Source organism: Delphinapterus leucas, chromosome 5 (assembly GCF_059928025.1).
Source record: "Delphinapterus leucas isolate spDelLeu-1000000601 "Yukka" chromosome 5, BTC_Dleu_Yukka2, whole genome shotgun sequence".
In the NCBI taxonomy this organism is placed as follows: Eukaryota; Metazoa; Chordata; class Mammalia; order Artiodactyla; family Monodontidae; genus Delphinapterus; species Delphinapterus leucas.
In genome coordinates this window covers 33,056,984-33,079,118 of record NC_143133.1, presented here as the reverse complement: position 1 = coordinate 33,079,118, position 22,135 = coordinate 33,056,984, and the positions used below count along the sequence as shown (strand labels likewise).

Sequence of the window (22,135 nt, the reverse complement as noted above, 5' to 3'; positions counted from 1 at the left end):
ATGGTGTTCCCCCTCCACATGTCTACTTATGCCATTATCTGTCTGGAATACCCTCTGTCCCCTCACTCCAACCTTACTCAAAACTTTGTCTGACTGGCAAATACCTATTTATCTTTCAAGACTCAAAAAATATTTCTGGCATAAGAATAAACATGCAACAATATGGAATAGAATTGAGAGTCTAGAAATAAATCCTTACATTTATGGTAAAGTGATTCTCAACAAAGTGCTAAGACAATTCAAAGGGGAAAGAATAGAGTTTTCAACAAATGATGCTCAGAGGACTGGATATCCACATGTAGAAAATTAAAATGGATCCCTATCTCATATCACATACAAGAATTAACTCAGTGGGTCATAGACAAAATAAAATGACTAAAGTTCTACAACTCTCAGAAGAAAACACAGGAGTAAATCTTTATGACTTTGGCTTAGGCAATGTTATTTTTTAGGTATGACATCAAAGCATAAGTGACAAAAAATAGATGAATTTAATATCATAAAATTAAAAACTTCAGCACTTCACATAACATCATCAAGAAGGTGGAAAGACAACCCACAGAATGGTAGAAAACATTTGCAGTTCATATATCAGATATGGGACTTCAATCTGGAGTATATTAAAAAAACTCTTACAACTCAATAATAAAAAGACAACCCAACTGAACAATGGGCAAAGGATTTGAATAAACATTTCTCCAAAGAAGATATGCCAATGCCAATAAACACATGAAAAGATGCTCGGCATCATTTATTCATTAAGAAGATGCAAGCCAAATCCAAAAATCAGATACCACTTCACACCCACCAGGATGGCTAAAATAGAAAGATAGACAATAACAAGTGTTATTGAGGATGTGGAAAAATTAGAACCCTCTTACATCGCTGGTGATGCAGCCACTTTGGCAGTTTTTCAAAATGTTAAACATATAGAGTTACCATATAAACCAGAAATTCCACTTGTTGGGAGTTTAGCTAAGGTAATCCATGATATTACTCCCTTGGCATCCGCTTAGTTTGGCCCAAGTGGCCTGCAGGGACCTTAAACTGACACTAGCCCCTCATGCACGTATGTGTACTTGATAACAGCCCACAGAATCACAAGCAATTGTAAGTACCTGCTATGTCTTCCCCAATAGTCCTTGTGTCTCCCCTGCCTCCCAGTGCCTTCTCCTTGGGCATCCTTAGATAAGACCCCTGTGGGACTTGCCAAAACCCCACTCTGTTGGTTTGAATTGGCAAATCTGGCCTTAACCTAAGAACCGCGAAACATTACATCCGCAGACCCTAATAAAAGCATGTGCTCCAGGTCCTATCTCTCTCTGCCCTGACCCTTCTGTGTGGCCTTTCGAGTACTTTTTTCAGAAACTGTAACTAACACACCTCTTTTTCATTTTCTCTTATGATCTGTTGTTGAACCGTGACTCACCATCTGGCACCCTGTGTTCCACTAGATAAGGTGTTCATTTGACAGGTTCATAAAACGACTCCTAGATACATACTCAAAAGGAATAAAAACATATGTCCATACAAAAATAACCTGTGTTCTTTGGAATCCTAACTCTATTAATATAGTTGCTGTATTGTAACTAAACCTGCTGTCTTGTTTTCTGCTGGCAGGTTGATATCCTACTACTGCTCTCATCGTGGTATTTCCAATGCTATTTTTCTTAACTGGCATATTGAAACAGAAACATGGGGTCAAGGTTCCCTGGTGTAATGCCTTTGGGCAAAGATTTGGCCAGATCTTTGTTCTGGGCTCTAGGTGGCTGGGGAATGTAGGCAAGATCCCTTCCAACAACCAATCAGCAATTCCGTTGTCTGGGTTGGTTAAAAAATATTTTTGGAAATATTCTGAACCCATCGGAAACCTGGAACAAATAAAATATTGTATTTGAAAATAAAAACTTACATGGCTATCTATAGTAATATTATTCATAACAGCCAAAAAGTGTAAACAGCCCAAATGTCCATCAACTAATTAATGGATGGATAAAATGTGGTAGATTCATACAATGGAATACTATTTGGCAATAAAAACACATGAAGTACTGATACAACAGCATGGATGAGCTTTTCAAACATCATGCTAAGTGAAAGAAACCACATATTGTATGATTCCCTTTACATGACATGTCCAGAATAAGCAAATCCACAGAAACAGAAAGTAGATTAGTAATTTCTTTCCAGGACGTGGGCTGAATGGACAATGGGGAGTGACTACTAATGGGTATAGAGTTTCTTTTGGCATGATGAAAATATTCTGAAATTAGATAGTGGTGATACTGCACAACTCTGTGAATATACTAACCTGGTATAACTCCTCAGGCTCCTTGTTTTGTTCCCTTATTTGCTTGTCTATTTATTTCAAGTTTCACCCAAGAATGATGCCAGGAGCTGAATATACAATTCATTGTTCAACCAGTCAAAAAACACGCCCTAATTCTTAGCTGCTCTAGGATGTCAGAGATAATTCTAAAAACGTGGACTCATGTCCGTTACACTTGAAACAACTCACTGTCTAGTTTAGAACTTTCATGTTCCTGGAATGATTAAAAACAAAGATGTCTGAGGAAGGGGAGAGGAAAAGCCTTCTTAGAAGGATTTTTTGAGAAGGATTCTGAGATCACATCAGAGCTGAGTGAGGACAAGTGCATTAATCAGTTACTGATGTTTGCAGTGGCTGTGGTGAAGAGAGGGCAAAGGTACTTGAGCCATTTCTTCATTTTCCATCTTAAGCAGTAGGCCTTAGTTCTTCTATGTAAAATTGGTGCCTTTGGAATCTTATTCTATAATTCACAAAAGAGATGGAGTGGAGGGGTTGGGAAAGGAATTTGCATTTATTAAGCATCTTTTATGTACCAGGCACTGTTAAGGCACTTCAGGCTAATCTCACAATAACCCCTTGGAGTAGGTGTTTTTGTCCCACTTACAAAAGTTTAAAACTCTTTCGTAACTTGGTGTCAGTTTAGTTAATACATTTGTATTTGTACCCTTGGTTTACTTGCAAAATCTCATGCTCTTTCTACGTAATAAAGCCAGAATGGCAGCAGGAAACAGATGACAAACAGAAATGGGGTAACTGAAGAGAATTAATAAGGGGACTATTTATAAAGGGGTGGGCACTGATAAAAGAAACCAACAAAGATGGAATGGTACCCTGGGGAGAGAGTAAATGTGAGGCTACTCCCTAGAGGGGTTAAGGAAGGAAGTGGCCTTTACCTGACATAAACTGTGGCCTCCAGCAGAAGGATGAAGAAAATGCTAACCCACAATGACCCACAAGGAAAAGAGAGGAGGAAGGAAGTACCCATCCTCACCCTCTTTCCACCCTCTTCTTTCTTACTGGTGACTCCCATTGGCTGAGGGGGTCCACTGAGGAAATTCGTAAAGGTCAGCCTTTTGGCAAACGAAGAAGCATAGAGTAGAAGGGTCAGAAGATCCAGAGGGCAAACACTGTTTAGCACTGTATCCCATGGTTCATAACATAGTGTTAGGTGATGGCACTAAGTGCTTTCTTTGGACTCTCATACTGGTAAAATAACTGACCCACAAAGCCTAATATGATTCATTTTTTAAAAGAAAGATGTAAATAAGAGGAGACTCAACTAACAGTGGCTTAAGCATTGAAGACATTTAAGTATCTTTTATTTGAAGAAGTCTGGGTGTCAGCAGTCCAGGGCTGATTCAGCAGCTCAGTGATGTCATAAAGGACAGCATCTCTATTTCCATCTTTTCTTCTCTGCAGATCCCACTGTGTTGCTTCTTCCTATTTGTGGTTTATCATTGTTTGGTTATAGTGTGTCCGCCACAGCCCAGGTCACAGAAAAGTTTGTATAGGAAGTTGGGAGCAAAAAGGCAAAGGTTTTCTCTTTACAAAGCTTTGTCTTCTTATGCATGAAGCAAAATCCTGCCCAGGACCCCCAGGAAGGCTTATCTTATTTGTCAGAATTAGGTCATATTCACACCCCTACTGCAGTGGTATTTGAGAAAGCAAGCATATGACAAAGGGGAATTGGAGCCTTTATTATCAGCCTTGGGCCTCAGCAGCTCAAGGATAATAGCAAAAAACCTACTCATCATTCTCTCACACACTGCATAAATAAAAAATCCGAGGCTCAGAGATATGAAGTAACTTATCCAGAGTTACATGACTGGTAATTGAATGAACTAGGGTGTCAATATTCTGTCTGACTCAAAAGCCTATGTCTGAACCACGATATTATATTGGCATTCCAAGGAGATAGTTCTCTCGGTGAAAATACAAAGAAGATAGAGCAGAGGACTGAGGGCTATGTTATATCCCATACATGCTCAATATTCCTTCTCTTCACTCTATCCTGCTCCATCTATTCATTTAGGTTACCTTGATCTCAAGACACTGAAAAGTATGGGCCACTGAGAGTTAAAGAGCGAAGTGAAGCAGCTCATAAACTTTTCACAGGAATTCCTTTTTAAAATGTTCAGTCATTCACTCTCCCAAAAATCTGAGATGTGCATGGGAAGTTTCCATTTTCCAACAGGAGAAGCTGAGACATTGAGTAATGCTGAGATTGGCAACACAGAAGTCACAGTGTCCCGGAAGAAATGAACTTCTTTAAAAATTCCTAAAGCTAGGCTCCCTAGAGCCCCTTATTACATTTCTAATGCATTGCCTCTAGGCATTCTACATATATCTATCAATTTTATCTATCTTCAGAAGCCCACTTTTCTCTAAAATCAGGGAGGATTCTAGTATCTAAAATCATTTAGCTATTTTCTCTAACTTTAAAAATATAGTACTTAATAGTACTTCTTTCTCTTGAGAAAAAAAATATCATTCTATTTGCCTTTAGACCTACCCACTTGTCTTTCTGGAAACCATGTTTTGTATGTCCTAATTTGAAGAATTCATAAAGAAGAAAAGCTGTAAGAGTGACTGATAACAGTCAATTTCTCAAATTTGTAATGTCTCAATTTTTAATCCCTCTGTAGAAGAAGACAGTACTTTCCGTTTCGAATTTAGATAATTGAATAGTGACTTAATGTGCAAATTGACAGGGATTGTCAGAAAAATCTCCATCATGATGATAAGTAAAGTAATATAATCTCTCTTTTGCAAACTCTGCCAATCATGCTAGTTTTTTCTAATTCCCCTAGAAGTAGGTGGGAAAGCTTTTGCTACCCATTTCTCTGTTGTTTGTTTTAAGTAAAGTAAATCTTCATTATGGCAAGAGTTCTTAGAGGATTTTTTTTAAAGCTTTGTTTGGTGCCCTAAAGTCATTTGAATCATGATTAATGTTTGTGTATGCTTATCATTCCTGCTATTTTAGTTACATCACTACTTAATAACTAGTATTCTAAGCCTTGTTCTTGAATTAATTATCCAAAGCCAAAGGGTTCATTTTCATCAATTTTATAGAGTAACAGATGCCAGAAGTCCTGGATTCTAGCCCTGGTGTTGCTACTAACATGCTCTGTAAACTAAGGCAAATCAGCTGACTTTTCTGGATTTGACTTTCCCCAATAGGGAACTTGAGCAAGATGGACTAGATATTTTGCGATTATTTCAAGCTTTAGAATTACGATTCCAATATTATATATAGAAAGAGCATGATCATCCACATTGAGGCTCAGAAGTTACCAGAGTTTGGCTGGTTTTTAAATTGCGGTGTCTAAGATTAATGAGCATGCATGTAGAGTCAGTATATGGAGGAAATCCTGATTCCCACAAGGATGTAACTTACAATTCACTGACTTTAAATTGCTACCAATGCCTATTAAATAAAAGAGGAAAGGGAGATGTCTTTCTCCATATTGGAAAATTATGGAGAGGAAAGGATCTATAAACTATTTCTTGGATTCCCCCCCACCGACTCCTCCATTTGGCCTCCTGTTTCCTACCCACCTCCCTCAGCACCATGCTGTCAGCAGCTGGGAGTTAGCGGCAGGACTGGGGTTTTGCAAATGACCTCATCTTGTTTTGAATTTCTGTTTCCCATCTGCTTTTGGCAAACATTGCTGCATTTTTAATAAGTCAATCTATTTGTGATATAATTGATGAGCAATCCATTTTTTTTTCCCAGTGCTATACTGAGATTGTTTTATATTGAGGAACAAGGAAGCCTGGTTTCCTCCCCATAAGGTCTCACTGGTTCCTGCTGCCATTCATAAAAAGAACTCTGTAATTTACTTTCTACTTCATCCCCACTTAGGCAGCATAAACCTTTTCCTGTGGCCCCTTTTTCTGGTTTGCAAAATACCTTTCTTTCTCTTTTCTCCCCTCTATTTCTGGTCTTTGCTGTAGAATCAAAGATATTTGTGGGCCATGGAGCCCTTTCCTGTTCTCTTCTAGAGGATGCATTGTACAGGGGGCTGGCTTGGCCAATGTAGTCAGCCCTTCCAGTTAGGAGAGAGAACCAGTTTCAGTCATTATCTCAGGGATTGTCCCCATTTGCTTTGTGACCTTTAATTCCCACGTTACTTTCTCTTCCTTTTCTTTAAAGATTTTTCAGCTGGTGGGTACAATTCTGATTGTCTATGGGTGCTTGGAGTATTGTTTGAGAACTGAATTTGGGCTTAGCAGGGAAAAATGCTGTGATCTCTTTAGATTAACTGTGGGAAGGGAGGGGGATGGACCCTGAATGAACAACTTTATTAGTCCTTACTTCATACCCGGATAAAATTGGTCCCATCTTCCCTTGTATACTCTTTACTCCAAGAATTCTGACACACAACGTGTTATTGCTAAAGGATTCTGGGACCCAATTTCAACGTTGCGGGAGGAGGGTCCCCACAGCATCAAGCAAGTCTCTGGCACCACATGAGTATCCTACAATTCAACTCAATTCTGACACAGTCTACCTGGAAAAGTGTCAGATCCTGCAGGTTAAGGGCTCAGTCCTGCAAGACTGCTACTCCCTCTTCAGACGCCAATCTTGGGCTTCTGACTGACCAGCTATAGGTCTGAGGTTCCATACTACTCCCTTCTTGGATTTGATTAATTTGCTAGAGCAACTCACAAAACTCAGAGAAACACTTTACTTACCAGATTCCTGGTTTATTATAAAAGGATTTAACATGATCAAGACAGTATGGTACTGGCACAAAAACAGAAAGATAGATCAATGGAACAGGATAGAAAGCCCAGAGATAAACCTACGCACACATGGGCACCTTATCTTTGATAAAGGTGGCAGGAATATACGGTGGAGAAAGGACAGCCTCTTCAATAAGTGGTGCTGGGAAAACTGGACAGCTACATGTAAAAGTATGAGATTAGATCACTCCCTAACACCATACACAAAAATAAGCTCAAAATGGATTAAAGACCTAAATGTAAGGCCAGAAACTATCAAACTCTTAGAGGAAAACATAGGCAGAACACTCTATGACATAAATCACAGCAAGATCCTTTCTGACCCACCTCCTAGAGAAATGGAAATAAAAACAAAAATAAACAAATGGGAACTAATGAAACTTCAAAGCTTTTGCACAGCAAAGGAAACCATAAACAAGACCAAAAGACAACCCTCAGAATGGGAGAAAATATTTGCAAATGAAGCAACTGACAAAGGATTAATCTCCACAATTTACAAGCAGCTCATGCAGCTCAATAACAAAAAAACAAACAACCCAATCCAAAAATGGGCAGAAGACCTAAGTAGACATTTCTCCAAAGAAGATATACAGAATGCCAACAAACACATGAAAGAATGCTCAACATCATTAATCATTAGAGAAATGCAAATCAAAACTACAATGAGATATCATCTCACACCAGTCAGAATGGCCATCATCAAAAAATCTAGAAACAATAAATGCTGGAGAGGGTGTGGAGAAAAGGGAACACTCTTGCACTGCTGGTGGGAATGTGAATTGGTTCAGCCACTATGCAGAACAGTATGGAGGTTCCTTAAAAAACTACAAATAGAATTACCATATGACCCAGCAATCCCACTACTGGGCATATACCCTGAGAAAACCAAAATTCAAAAAGAGTCATGTACCAAAATGTTCCTTGCAGCTCTATTTACAATAGCCCGGAGACGGAAACAACCTAAGTGCCCATCATCGGATGAATGGATAAAGGAGATGTGGCACATATATACAATGGAATATTACTCAGCCTTAAAAAGAAACAAAATTGAGCTATTTGTAATGAGATGGATAGACCTAGAGTCTGTCATACAGAGTGAAGTAAGTCAGAAAGAAAAAGACAAATACCATATGCTAACACATATATATGGATAAGAAAAAAAAATGTCATGAAGAACCTAGGGGTAAGACAGGAATAAAGACGCAGACCTACTGGAGAACGGACTTGAGGATACGGGGAGGGGGAAGGGTGAGCTTTGACAGGGCGAGAGAGAGTCATGGACATATACACACTAACAAACGTAGTAAGGTAGATAGCTAGTGGGAAGCAGCCGCATGGCACAGGGATATTAGCTCGGTGCTTTGTGACAGCCTGGAGGGGTGGGATAGGGAGAGTGGGAGGGAGGGAGACGCAAGAGGGAAGACATATGGGAACATGTGTGTGTGTATAACTGATTCACTTTGTTATAAAGCAGAAAGTAACACACCATTGTAGAGCAATTATACCCCAATAAAGATGTTAAAAAAATAAAATAAAAGGATTTAACATGGGAACAGCCAGATGGAAGAGATGCATAGGGCAAAGCATGGGGAAAGGGCGCGGAGCTTCCACGGTCTCTCCAAGCATGCCACTCTCCTTGAATCTCAACATGTTCACCAACCTGGAAGCTCTCCGAAGCCTGTCCTTTTGGGTTTTTATGGAGGCTTCATTACATAGGCATGATTGATTAAGTCCTTGGTCATTGGTGAGTGATTCAAACTCCAGCCCCTCTCCCCTCCCTCAAGGTCAGGGTGTGGGACAGAAAGTTCCAACCCTCTAATCACCTGGTTGGCTCCAGTAGCAACCATCCCCCATCCTTAGATGAGGTCCAAAGGTTATCTCATTAACGTAACAAAAATTACCCAGTTATCTCTCTCATCACAGGAAATTACAAGTGTTTTAGGAGCTCTGTCTCAGAAACAGAATGAAGACCAAATATATATTTCTTATTATAAATCACAATATGGCAATTGCACTTGCTTTTAGAAAGTCTTCCTGTACTCCCTTCCCATAGACCCTACACTAACTCAACTTGAAGTTTTTAAGGACAACGACCATATATTTTTCATATTTGTATTTTCCTTAGGGCCTACCTAATATTTGACCTGTAGGTAGCGAGTGCTAATGAAGTTACACATATGTGGAAAATGAGATTGCTTTGTTTGTCTTTATCTGGCCTTCTTCCCCCTCATCTCCCACATCTGATTAGCAGGCGCTGTTTTACCTTCGAATATCTCTCAGATCTGTCCATGCTTCTTCCTGCAGCCTGAAAGCCTTCCTTTCTCTTCTCTGATAAAACCACTTATCCTTCAAGTAATCTCTACTGAGAATAGTTTTCTTGTGCCTTTTTGCCCTTACTCCAAGCCACGTTAAATTCCTCTCCTATGTGCTCCCGACAAACTCTGGGAGTAGACCCCTCAAAGCACTTACTACTTTGTGCCACTACAATTGGTTTTCTTTCCACGTCTCTCCCAAATCCTGAGCTTCTTGAAGGCAGAAGTGTAGCACTTGGCAATAACAGAGGCACTCAGTAAATGGCTTTTGAATGAATGAATAAAATGATTCAGAGGTGAAAGAGTGAAAAACTCAGATATTTTGTTACCCAAAGTGTATCCAAGACTAAATTCTGTGTTACATTATGACCCTGACAGTTCATTAGCTAATGTTTTAACTTAAATAATGAAATGTTTCCCTAGAAAAATGCACTGCCATGAGTTCGATTACTTCACATTCGATTTTCATTATCACTCTTGTCTTCATTGGGAAAGATCATTCCTTTCTTTCTCCAGAGAGGATGCAATGAGTAACTTTATGCTGTTCTGATAAACTTACACAGTTTACAGGAAGACAATTCTAGTTAGAAATTCAAGAAGCCAAAACCAAGAATTTCATAACCCACAGGGATAAAATTTCTCGGACAGAATATGGTAGATTTCTGTGTACTCATTGATTTTCCCACTCCAAAGAAAACTGTTTGCTCTGAGTGGTATTCATTTTCTGTAAAATCATTTGCATAAAAATGGAATGTAAAAACCATAAGAATAGCACAGAAGACCCCAAAACATTGTCTTCTCTCTATATTTTAATCACTGTCCCCATGAAAGTTTTGCTTCACAAATGATTTTGAGTCTATGTTAGAAATTACTTAGTTGGGTGATGTGAATATTTAAAGGCAAAACATATGCTGAAGAACTATAAAAACAATTTTCTGTATGTGTTCTCACTTTTAGTTTTAATTTTGTTCTTGTTGTCGTCATTTGTTTGTTTTGTTTCACATTTTACTATGGTTCATGGGGTGTTCTCATTTTTGTTTTTTCTTGATTGGGCTCAGATTTGAAACAAATTGTACTTCCAAAGTCCAACCAACACACACACAAAATCACTTACATGTGCTTACACTTCTTCTTAGTTCCCTGTGTTTTCTCTAAAGGAAGTAAAAATAATGAGATTGCTAATTTATATTTTACATTCTATAAGTATGTGAATTTTAACTGCAAGTGTAATCTAATGTAATATTATTTTAAATGACTCTTTAGATTTCCTTTTACTACACCCTCATATGAAAACTAAATGGTATAGGCTTTATTTTTTGTTTGTTTTTTTAACATCTTTATTGGAGTAGAATTACTCTACAATGGTGTGTTAGTTTCTGCTGTATAACAAAGTGAATCACCTATACATATACATATACCCCCATATCCCTTCCCTCTTGCGTCTCCCTCCCACCCTCCCTATCCCACCCCTTTAGGTGGTCACAGAGCACTGAGCTGATCTCCCTGTGCTATGTGGCTGCTTCCCACTAGCTATCTGTTTTACATTTGGTAGTGTATATAAGTCCATGCCACTATCTCACTTCGTCCCAGCTTACCCTTCCCCACTCTGTGTCCTCAAGTCCATTCTCTACATCTGTGTCTTTATTCCTGTCCTGCCCCTAGGTTCTTCATAGCCATTTTTTTGTTTCTTTTTTTAGATTCCATATATATGTGTTAGCATGCGGTATTTCTTTTTCTCTTTCTGACTTACTTCACTCTGTATGACAGACTCTATGTCCATCCACCTCACTGCAAATAACTCAATTTTGTTTCTTCTTATGGCTGAGCAATATTCCATTGTATATATGTGCCACATCTTCTTTATCCATTCATCTGTTGATGACACTTAGGTTGCTTCCATGTACTGGCTATTGTAAATAGAGCTGCAATGAACATTGTGGTACATGACTCTTTTTGAATTATGGTTTTCTCAGGGTATATGCCCAGTAGTGGGATTGCTGGATCATATGGTAGTTCTATTTTTAGTAAAACTAAATGATACAGGCTTTATTGTGGTTTGAGTTTTATTCCTGCTTAAATTCAGAGGCTAATTAATCATAGAAAAGCTTTTAGAAAAATTCATGGTGTTCAAAATCCTTGAGGAAAAAATTTTTCTTTAATTTTTTTATTATAGTAAAATACATGTAAAATTTACTAGCTTAACCATTTTTAAGTGTAAGTTTCAATGATATTAAGTATATTTGTATTGTTGTATAACAATCACCACCATCTATCATCAATATTCTTTTCATCTTGTAAAACTGAAACTCTATACACATTAAAAAATAACACTCCATTCTCTCTTTCCCAGCCCTGGTAACTACCATTCTATTTACTTTCTGTCTCTATGATTTTGACTACTCTAGGTACCTCATATAAGTGGAATCATACAGTATTTGTCTTTTCGTGGTTGGCTTATTTCACTTACCATAATGTTCTCAAGATTCATCCATGTAGCAATGTCAGAATTTCCTTCTTTTTTCAGGATGAATAATATTTCATTGTATATTTATATACCACACTTTGCTTATCCATTCAGCTATCAATGGACACTTGAGTTACTTCCACATCTCAGCTATTTTCAATAATGCTGCTGTGAACATGAGTGTACAGTATATATCTTTGAGACACACTCTCCTTTCTTTTTTGTATTTAGTTTATTTGGGGGGCTGAAATGTTTTAATTCTCTTTTCATTTCCTTTTGTATATACTCTATAACTATTTTCTTTGGGATTACCTTGGGGATTACATCCTAAAGTTACAACATTCTAGTTTGAATTTATACCAGCTTAACTTCAATAATATACAAAAGCTCTACCATTTGCAGCTCTTTCTTCACCACTTTCTGTTACTGAGGTCACAAAATTATATCTTTGTACTTTGTGTGTCCAAAAATATAATAATAATTTTTAATGCCTTAGTCTCTTAAGTTATGTAGAAAATAATATGTGGAGTTACAAACCAAAGTTATAATAATTCTAGCTTTTAAACTAATTTTTTAGCATATTAGTCTCTTAAATCACATAGAAAACAAAAAGTGGCATTACAAACCATTATTACAGGGCTTCCCTGGTGGTGCAGTGGCTGAGAGTCCGCCTGCCGATGCAGGGGACACGGGTTCGTGCCCCGGTCCGGGAAGATCCCACATACCGCGGAGCGGCTGGGCCCGTGAGCCATGGCCGCTGAGCCTGCACGTCCGGAGCCTGTGCTCCGCAACGGGAGAGGCCACAACAGTGAGAGGCCCGTGTACCACAATAAAAAAAAAAAATTATCACAATGATACACGTTTTATAACTGTCCACATATTTACCTTTCCTGAGATCTTTAATTGTTCATATGGTTTCTAGTGTCCTTCCATTTCAGCCTGAAGAACTCTGTTTAGGATTTCTTGCAGAGCAGGTCTAGTTGTAACAAATTCCCTCAGCTTTTGTTTATCTGGGAATATCTTAATTTCTACCTCACTTTTGAATAACAGTTTTGGTGGATAGAGAATTCTTGGTTGACAGTTTTTTTCTTTTAGCATTTTAAATATATCAACTTAAAGCCTTCTAGCCTCCAAACTTGCTGATGAGAAGTCAGCTAATTATCTTGTTAATGATTGCTTATGTGTGATGTGTTACTTCTTTCTTGCTGTTTTCACAATTCACTTTCTGTCTTTGTCTTTTGGAAGTTTAATTATGTGTCTTGGTGTGGGAGTGTTTGAGTTCATTCTATTTGAAATTTGTTGAGATTTTTGCATGTTTATATTCATGTCTTTCACCAAATTTGGTAAGTTTTGAGGCTTTATTTCTTCAACTAATCTCTCTACCCCTTTCTCTTTTCTCCTTCTGGTTCTTCCACAATGCACATGTTGATTGGTGGTGTCCCATCTCTTAGACTCTTCACTTTTCTTCAATCTTTTTTATTTCTTCAGACTTGATCATTTCAATTGTCCAGTCTTCATTTGTTGATTCTTTCTTCTGCCTGCTCAAATCTGCCTTTCAATCCCTAGTGAAATTTTTATTTCAATTATTGTACTTCTCAATTCTAGAATCATTTTTTTTAGGTCATATCTCTTCATTGCTATTTCCATTTTGTTCATATAGTGTTTTATTGACTTTCTCATGTCTTCCTTTAGTTCTCTGAGCATTTTTTTTTGATGGTCGTTTTTTTTTTTTTTTGAGTAAAATTGCTTTACAATGTTGTGTTACTTTCTGCTGTACAATGAAGTGAATCAGCTATATGTGTACCTATATCCCCTCCCTCTTGGACCTCCCTCTCAACCCCCAATCCCAACCATCTAGGTCATCACAGAGCACCAAACTGAGCACCCTGAGCTGTACAGCAGGTTCCCACTAGCTGTCTATTTTACACATGGTGAAATAGATTTACGTCACACCTAATCTTCCAATTCGTCCCACCCTCTTCTTCCTCTCCCCATGTTCACATGTCCTTTCTCTACATCTATGTCTCTATTCCTGCCCTAAAAATAGGTTCATCTGTGCCATTTTTCTAGATTTGACATATATGCGTTAATATACAATATTTGTTTTTCTCTTTCTGGCTTACTTCACTCTGTATGACAGACTCTAGGTCCACCTACATCTCTACAAATGATCCAGTTTCATTCCTTTTTATGGCTGAGTAATATTCCTTTGTATATATGAACCACATCTTCTTCATCAATTAATCTGTTGTTGGACATTTGGGTTGTTTCCATGTCCTGACTATTGTAAATAGTGCTGCAATGAACACTGGGGTACATGTGTCCTTTTGAATTATGGTTTTCTCAGGGTATATGCCCAGTAATAGGATTGCTGGGTCATATGGTAGTTCTATTTGTAGTTTCTTAAGTAACCTCCATACTGTTCTCCATAGTGGCTGTATTAATTTACATTCCCACAAACATGGCAGAAGGGTTCCCTTTTCTCCACACCCTCTTCAGCATTTACTGTTTGTAGATTTTTTTGATGATGGCCATTCTGACCAGTGTGAGGTGATACCTCATTGTAGTTTTGATTTGCATTTCTCTAATAATTAGTGATGTTGAGCAGCTTTTCATGTGCTTCTTGGCCATCTGTATGTCTTCTTGGGAGAAATGTCTATTTAGGTCTTCTGCCCATTTTTGGATTGGGTTGTTTGTTTTTTTGATATTGAGCTCCATGACATATTTGTCTATTTTGGAGATTAATCCTTTGTCCGTTGATTCATATGCAAATACATTCTCCCATTCTGAGGGTTGGCTTTTTGTTTTGTTTATGGTTTCCTTTGCTGTGCAAAAGCTTTAAGTTTCATTAGGTCCCATTTGTTTATTTTTGTTTTTATTTTCATTACTCTAGGAGGTGGATCAAAAAGAGCTTGTTGTGGTTTATGTCAAAGATGTTTTTCCTGTGTTTTCCTCTAAGAGTTTTATTGTGTCCGGTATTACATTTAGGTCTTTAATCCATTTGGAGTTTATTTTTGTGTATGGTGTTAGGGAGTGTTCTAATTTCATTCTTTTACATATAGCTGTTCAGTTTTCCCAGCACCACTTATTGAAGAGGCTATATTTTCTCCACTGTATGTTCTTGCCTCCTTTGTCATTAATTAGATGACCATATGTGTGTGGGTTTATCGCTGGGCTTTCTATCCCTTGATACCATCGATCTATATTTCTATTTTTGTGCCAGTACCATACTGTCTTGATTACTGTAGCTTTGTAGTATAGTTTGAAGTTGGGGACCCTGATTCCTCCAGCTCCGTTTTTCTTCTCAAGATTGCTTTGGCTTTTTGGGGTCTTTTGTGTTTCCATACAAATTGTAAAAATTTTTGTTATAGTTCTGTGAAGAATGCCATTGGTAGTTTGGTAGGGATTTCATTAAATCTGTAGATTGCTTTGGGTAGTATAGTCATTTTCACAATATTTATTCTTCCAATCCAAGAACTTGGTATATTTCTCCATATGTTTATGTAATCTTTGATTTCTTTCATCAGCGTTTTATAGTTTTCTGAGTACACGTTTTTGCCTCCTTAGGTAGATATATTCCTAGGTATTTTTTTTCTTTTTTAACGTCTTTATTGAAGTATAATTGCTTTACAATGGTGTGTTAGTTTCTGCTTTATAACAAAGTGAATCAACTATACATATACATATATCCCCATATCTCCTCCCTCTTGTGTCTCCCTCTCACCCTCCCTATTTGGAAACAAAGCACTGAGCTGATATCCCTGTGCTATGTGGCTGCTTCCCACTAGCTATGTATTTTACGTTTCATTCCGAGGTATTTTATTCTTTTTGTTGCGATGGTAAATGGGATTATTTTCTTAATTTCCCTTTCTGATCTTTCATTGTTAGTGTATAGGAACGCAAGAGGTTTCTGTGCATTAATTTTGTATCCTGCAACCTTACCAAATTTGTGATTAGTTCTAGTAGTTTTCTGGTGGCATCTCTAGGATTTTCTATGTATACTATCATGTCATCTGCAAACAGTGACAGTTTTACTTCTTCTTTTCCAATTTGTATTCCTTGTATTTCTTTGTCTTCTGTGATGGCCATGGCTAGGACTTCCAAAACTATGTTGAATAAGAGTGGCAAGAGTGGACATCCTTATCTTGTTCCTGATCTTAGTGGAAATGCTTTCAGTTTTTCACCATTGAGTATGATGTTTGCTGTGGGTTTGTCATATATGGCTTTTATTATGTTGAGGTAGGTTCCCTCATTGTCCATTTTCTGGAGAGTTTTTATCATAAATCAGTGTTGAATTTTATCCAAAGCCTTTTCTGCATCTATTGAGATGATCATATGCTTTTTACTCCTTAATTTGTTATTCTGGTGTATCACATTGATTGATTTGCATATATTGAAGAATCCTTGCATCCTTGGGATAAATCCCACTTGATCATGGTGTATGATCCTTTTAATGTGCTGTTGGATTCTGTTTGCTAGTATTTTGTTCAGGATTTTTTTTTTAAGTTGAATCTGAAATTTAAATCTTTTTACAGAAATGAAGTTTCCTGATGCGAAGGCTGAGTATTTATTTATTGATTGATTGATTTTTAACATCTTTATTGGAGTATAATTGCTTTGCAATGGTGTGTTAGTTTCTGCTCTATAACAAAGTGAATCAGCTATATGTATACATATATCCCCGTAACCCCTCCCTTTTGCATCTCCCTCCCACCTCCCTATCCCACCCCTCTAGGTGGTCAAAAAGCACCGAGCTGATCTCCATGTGCTATGTGGCTGCCTCCCACTATCTATTTTACATTTGGTGGAATATATAAGTCCATGCCACTCTCTCACTTTGTCCCAGCTTACCCTTCCCCCTCCCTGTGTAATCAAGTCCATTCTCTATGTCTGCATCTTTATTCCTGTCCTGCCCCTAGGTTCTTCAGAACCTTTTTTTTTTTTTTAGATTCCATATATATGTGTGTTAGTATATGGTATTTGTTTTTCCCTTTCTGACTTACTTCACCCTATATGACAGTCTCTAGGTCCATCCACCTCACTACAGATAATGCAATTTCGTTTCTTTTTATGACTGAGTAATATTCCACTGTATATATGTGCCACGTCTTCTTTATCCATTCATCTGTTGATGGACACTTAGGTTGCTTCCATGTCCTGGCTATTGTGAATAGTGCCGCAATGAACATTGTGGTACATAACTCTTTTTGAATTATGATTTTCTCAGGGTATATGCCCAGTTCTGGGATTGCTGTGTTGTATGGTAGTTCTATTTGTAGGTTTTTTAAGGAACCTCCATACTGTTCTCCATAGTGGCTGTATCAATTTACATTCCACCAACTTTTCAATAGGGTTCCCTTTTCTCCACACCTTATCCAACATTTATTGTTTGTAGATATTTTGATGATGGCCATTCTGACCAGTGTGAGGTGGTACCTCATTGTAGTTTTGATTTGCATTTCTTTAATGATTAGTGATGTTGAGCATCCTTTCATGTGTTTGATGGCAATCTGTATATCTTCTTTGGAGAAATGTGTATTTAGGTCTTCTGCCCATTTTTGGATTGGGTTGCTTGTTTTTTTTGACACTGAGCTGGATGAGCTGCTTCTTTATTTTGGAGATTAATCCTTTGTCAGTTGCTTCGTTTGCAAATATTTTCTCCCATTCTGAGGGCTGTCTTTTAGTCTTGTTTATGGTTTCCTTTGCTGTGCAAAAGTTTTTTAAGTTTCATTAGGTCCCATTTGTTTATTTTTGTTTTTATTTCCATTTCTCTAGAAGGTGGGTCAAAAAGGATATTGTTTTGATTTATGTCATGGAGTGTTTGGCCTATGTTTTCCTCTAAGATTTTTATAGTGTCAGGCCTTACATTTAGGTCTTTAATCCATTTTGAGTTTACTTTTGTGTATGGTATTAGGGAGTGTTTGGATTTCATTCTTTTACATGTAGCAGTCCAGTTTTCCTAGCACCAGTTATTGAAGAGGCTGTCTTTTCTCCATTGTATATTCTGGCCTCCTTTATCAAAGATAAGGTGACCATATGTCTGTGGTTTTATCTCTGGGCTTTGTATCCTGTTTCATTGATTGATATTTCTGTTTTTGTGCCAGTACCATACTGTCTTGATTACTGTATCTTTGTAGTATAGTCTGAAGTCAGGGAGCCTGATTCCTCTAGCTCCGTATTTCTTTCTCAAGATTGCTTTGGCTATTCAGGGTCTTTTGCATTTCCATACAAGTTGTGAAATTTTTTGTTCTAGTTCTGTGAAAAATGCCATTGGTAGTTTGATAGGGATTGGATTGAATCTGTAGGTTGCTTTTGGTAGTAGAGTCATTTTCACAATGTTGATTCTTCCAATCCACGAATATGGTATATCTCTTCGTCTGTTTGTGTCATCTTTGATTTCTTTCTTCAGTGTCTTATAGTTTTCTGCATACAGGTCTTTTGTCTCCTTGGGTAGGTTTAATCCTAGGTATTTTATTCTTTTTGTTGTAGTGGTAAATGGGAGTGTTTCCTTAATTTCTCTTTCAGATTTTTCATCATTAGTGTATAGGAATGAAAGAGATTTCTGTGCATTAATTTTGTATTCTGCTACTTTACCAAATTCATTGATTAGCTCTAGTAGTTTTCTGGTAACATCTTTAGGATTTTCTAGGTATAGTATCATGTCATCTGCAAACAGTGACAGTTTTACTGTTCTTTTCCGACTTGGATTCCTTTTATTTCTTTTTCGTCTCTGATTTCTGTGGCAAAACTTCCAAAACAATGTTGAATAATAGTGGTGAGAGTGGACAACCTTGTCTTGTTCCTGATCTTAGTGGAAATGGTTTCAGATTTTCACCATTGAGAATGATGTTTGCTGTGGGTTTGTCATATATGGCCTTTATTATGTTGAGGTAGGTGCCCTCTATGCCTACTTTCTGGAGAGTTTTTATCATAAATCGGTGTTGAATTTTGTCAAAAACTTTTTCTGCATCTCTTGAGATGATCATATGGCTTTTTTCCTTCAATTTGTTTATATAGTTTATCACATTGATTGATTTGTGTATATTGAAGAATACTTGCATTCCTGGCATAAACCCCACTTGATCATGGTGTATGATCCTTTTAATGTGCTGTTGGATTCTGTTTGCAGAATTCTGTTTGCAAGATTTTTGCATCTATGTTCATCAGTGATATTGGTCTGTAATTTTCTTTTTTTGTAGTACCTTTGTGTGGTTTTGGTATCAGGTGATGGTGGCCTCATAGAATGACTTTGAGAGTGTTCCTACCTCTGCTACATTTTGGAAGAATTTGAAAAGGATAGGTGTTAACTCTTCTCTAAATTATTGATAGAATTCACCTGTGAAGCCATCTGGTCCTGGGCTTTTTTTTCTTGGAAGATTTTTAATCACAGTTTCAATTTCAGTGCTTGTGATTGGTCTGTTTATATTTTGTTTTTCTTCGTGGTTCAGTCTAAGAAGGTTGTGCTTTGCTAAGAATTGTCCTTTTCTTCCAGGTTGTCCATTTCATTGGCATATAGTTGCTTGTAGTAATCTCTTATGATCCTTTATCTTTCTGTAGTGTCAGTTGTTACTTCTCCTTTTTCATTTCTAATTCTATTGATTTGAGTCCTCTACCTCTTTTTCTTGATGAGCCTGGCTAATGATTTATCAATTTTTTTTATCTTCTCAAGAAGCAGGTTTTACTTTTGTTGATCTTTGCTATCATTTCCTTCATTTCTTTTTCATTTATTTCTGATCTGATCTTTATGATTTCTTTCCTTCTGCTAACTTCGGGGTTTTTTTGTTCTTCTTTCTCTAATTGCTTTAGATGTAAGGTTACGGTGTTTATTTGAGATGTTTCTTGTTTCTTGAGGTAGGATTCTATTGCTGTAAACTTCCCTCTTAGAACCATTTTTGCTGTATCCCATAGGTTTTGGGTCGTTGTGTTTTCATTGTCATTTGTTTCTAGGTATTTTTTGATTTCCTTTTTGATTTCTTCAGTGATCTCTTGGTTATTTAGTAGTGTATTGTTTAGCCTCCATGTGTTTGTATTTTTTACAGATTTTTTCCTATAATTGATATCTAGTCTCATAGCATTGTAGTCGGAAAAGTTACTTGATACGATTTCAATTTTCTTAAATTTACCAAGGTTTGATTTTTGACCCAAGATATGATCTATCCTGGAGAATGTTCCATGAGCACTTGAGAAGAAAGAGTAATCTGCTGTTTTTGGATGGAATGTCCTATAAATATGAATTAAGTCCATCGTTTTTAATGTATCATTTAAAGCTTGTGTTTCCTTATTTATTTTCATTTTGGATGATCTGTCCATTGGTGAAAGTAGGGTGTTAAAGTCCCCTACTCTTGTTGTGTTACTGTCGATTTCCCCTTTTTTCACTGTTAGCATTTGCCTTATGTATTAAGGTGCTCCTATGTTGAACACATAAATATTTACAACTGTTATATCTTCTTTTTGGATTGATCCCTTGATCATTATGTAGTGTCCTACTTTGTCTCTTGTAATAGTCTTTTTTTTTTTTTTAGATCTTTATTGGAGTATAATTGGTTTACAATGGTGTGTTAGTTTCTGCTTTATAACAAAGTAAATCAGTTATACATATACATATGTTCCCATATCTCTTCCCTCTTGCGTCTCCCTCCCTCCCACCCTCCCTATCCCACCCCTCTAGGTGGTCAAAAAGCACCAAGCTGATCTCCCTGTGCTATGCGGCTGCTTCCCACTAGCTATCTATTTTACATTTGGTATTGTATATATGTCCATGCCACTCTCTTGCTTTGTCACAGCTTACCCTTACCCTTCCCCATATCCTCAAGTCCATTCTCTAGTAAGTCTGTGTCTTTATTCCTGTCTTACCCCTAGGTTCTTCATGACATTTTTTTTTCTTAAATTCCATATATATGTGTTAGCATATGGTATTTGTCTTTCTCTTTCTGACTTACTTCACTCTGTATGACAGACTCTAGGTCCACCACCTCATTACAAATAGCTCAATTTCATTTCTTTTTATGGCTGAGTAATATTCCATTGTATATATGTGCCACATCTTCTTTATCCATTCATCTGTTGATGGACATTTAGGTTGCTTCCATGTCCTGGCTATTGTAAATAGAGCTGCAATGAACATTGTGTTACATGACTCTTTTTGAATTATGGTTTTCTCAGGGTATATGCCCAGTAGTGGGATTGCTGGGTCATATGTTAGTTCTATTTGTAGTTTTTTTAAGGAACCTCCATACTGTTCTCCATAGTGGAGTATATCCTGCCACTGCCTTCTGGCCTGCAGAGTTTCTGCTGAAAAATCAGCTGATAACCTTATGGGGATTCCTTTGTATGTCATTTTTTGCTTCTCCCTTGCTACTTTTAATATTTTTTTCTTTGAATTTAATTTTTGTTAGTTTGATTAATATGTGTCTTGGTGTGTTTTGCCTAGGGTTTATCCCGTATGTGTCTCTCTGTGCTTCCTGGACTTGGGTGACTATTTCCTGTCCCATGTTAGGGAAGTTTTCTACTATAATCTCTTCAAATATTTTCTCAGACTCTTTCTTGTCTCTTACAATGTTACAGAATTAAATAAAACATGAAACATTTCTGAAATTTAAAAATGCAATAATAATTTTATCCCTAGCCAATAACATTTTAAGCAGAGGCATCAAATCATGGTTGTACCCACATTTATTAAGACAAAGCATTGCTTAATACCAATTTATTTTTTTATTCAGTTATCCTTACATTTAGCAAAGTGATTTTATGCTTATTATCTGATAGGTATTATACACGGCACTGTAAGTGAGTGTGTGGTGGGGGATAAAACTGAGTACAAGTGAACCTTTCTTTCCCATATTAAACTTTTGAAAAACTTACGCTTTTCTAACTTGTTCTATTCCCGAAACATTTCAAAACAAATTTGGATTTGGATGTATAAACTGATAAACTAATCGTACAAAACATGCAAATCAGTATTCAACATTCTCACATTTAAGTTCTTGTATTTACATGTATGAATACATATGAAAGTAGGGGACTGACTCTAAAACAGAGTCTTACAACCATTGTCATTTTTTATCATCTATATACGGGAATGAATTTATATTCTCAGAATTGAAGTGCAAAAAATGTGTGAATAGGGCAATGGATGTTCAGTAATAATAGTAACAGCTAACACTTATATAATGTTTACCATGTGGCAGATACCCTTTAAGCACTTATCCATCTTAAACTATTATATCCTTAAAACAATCGTATGAGGCAGGTGCTATTACTACTCCCATTTTACATGTGAGA

The 22,135-nt window shown here is 37.1% G+C and overlaps 1 protein-coding gene across 4 annotated transcripts in view; it reads left to right on the top strand.

The window, feature by feature from the left end:
• Window positions 1–22,135, top strand: part of AIMP1 (aminoacyl tRNA synthetase complex interacting multifunctional protein 1) — a 129,131-nt gene that overhangs the window by 67,697 nt on the left and 39,299 nt on the right. For all 4 annotated transcript variants that reach the window (XM_089911603.1, XM_089911602.1, XM_089911600.1 and 1 more), the window contains one exon: window positions 1–22,135. This exon is cut by the window's left edge; it is cut by the window's right edge and continues 39,299 nt beyond it. The gene's annotated coding sequence lies outside the window, so the exon portion shown is untranslated.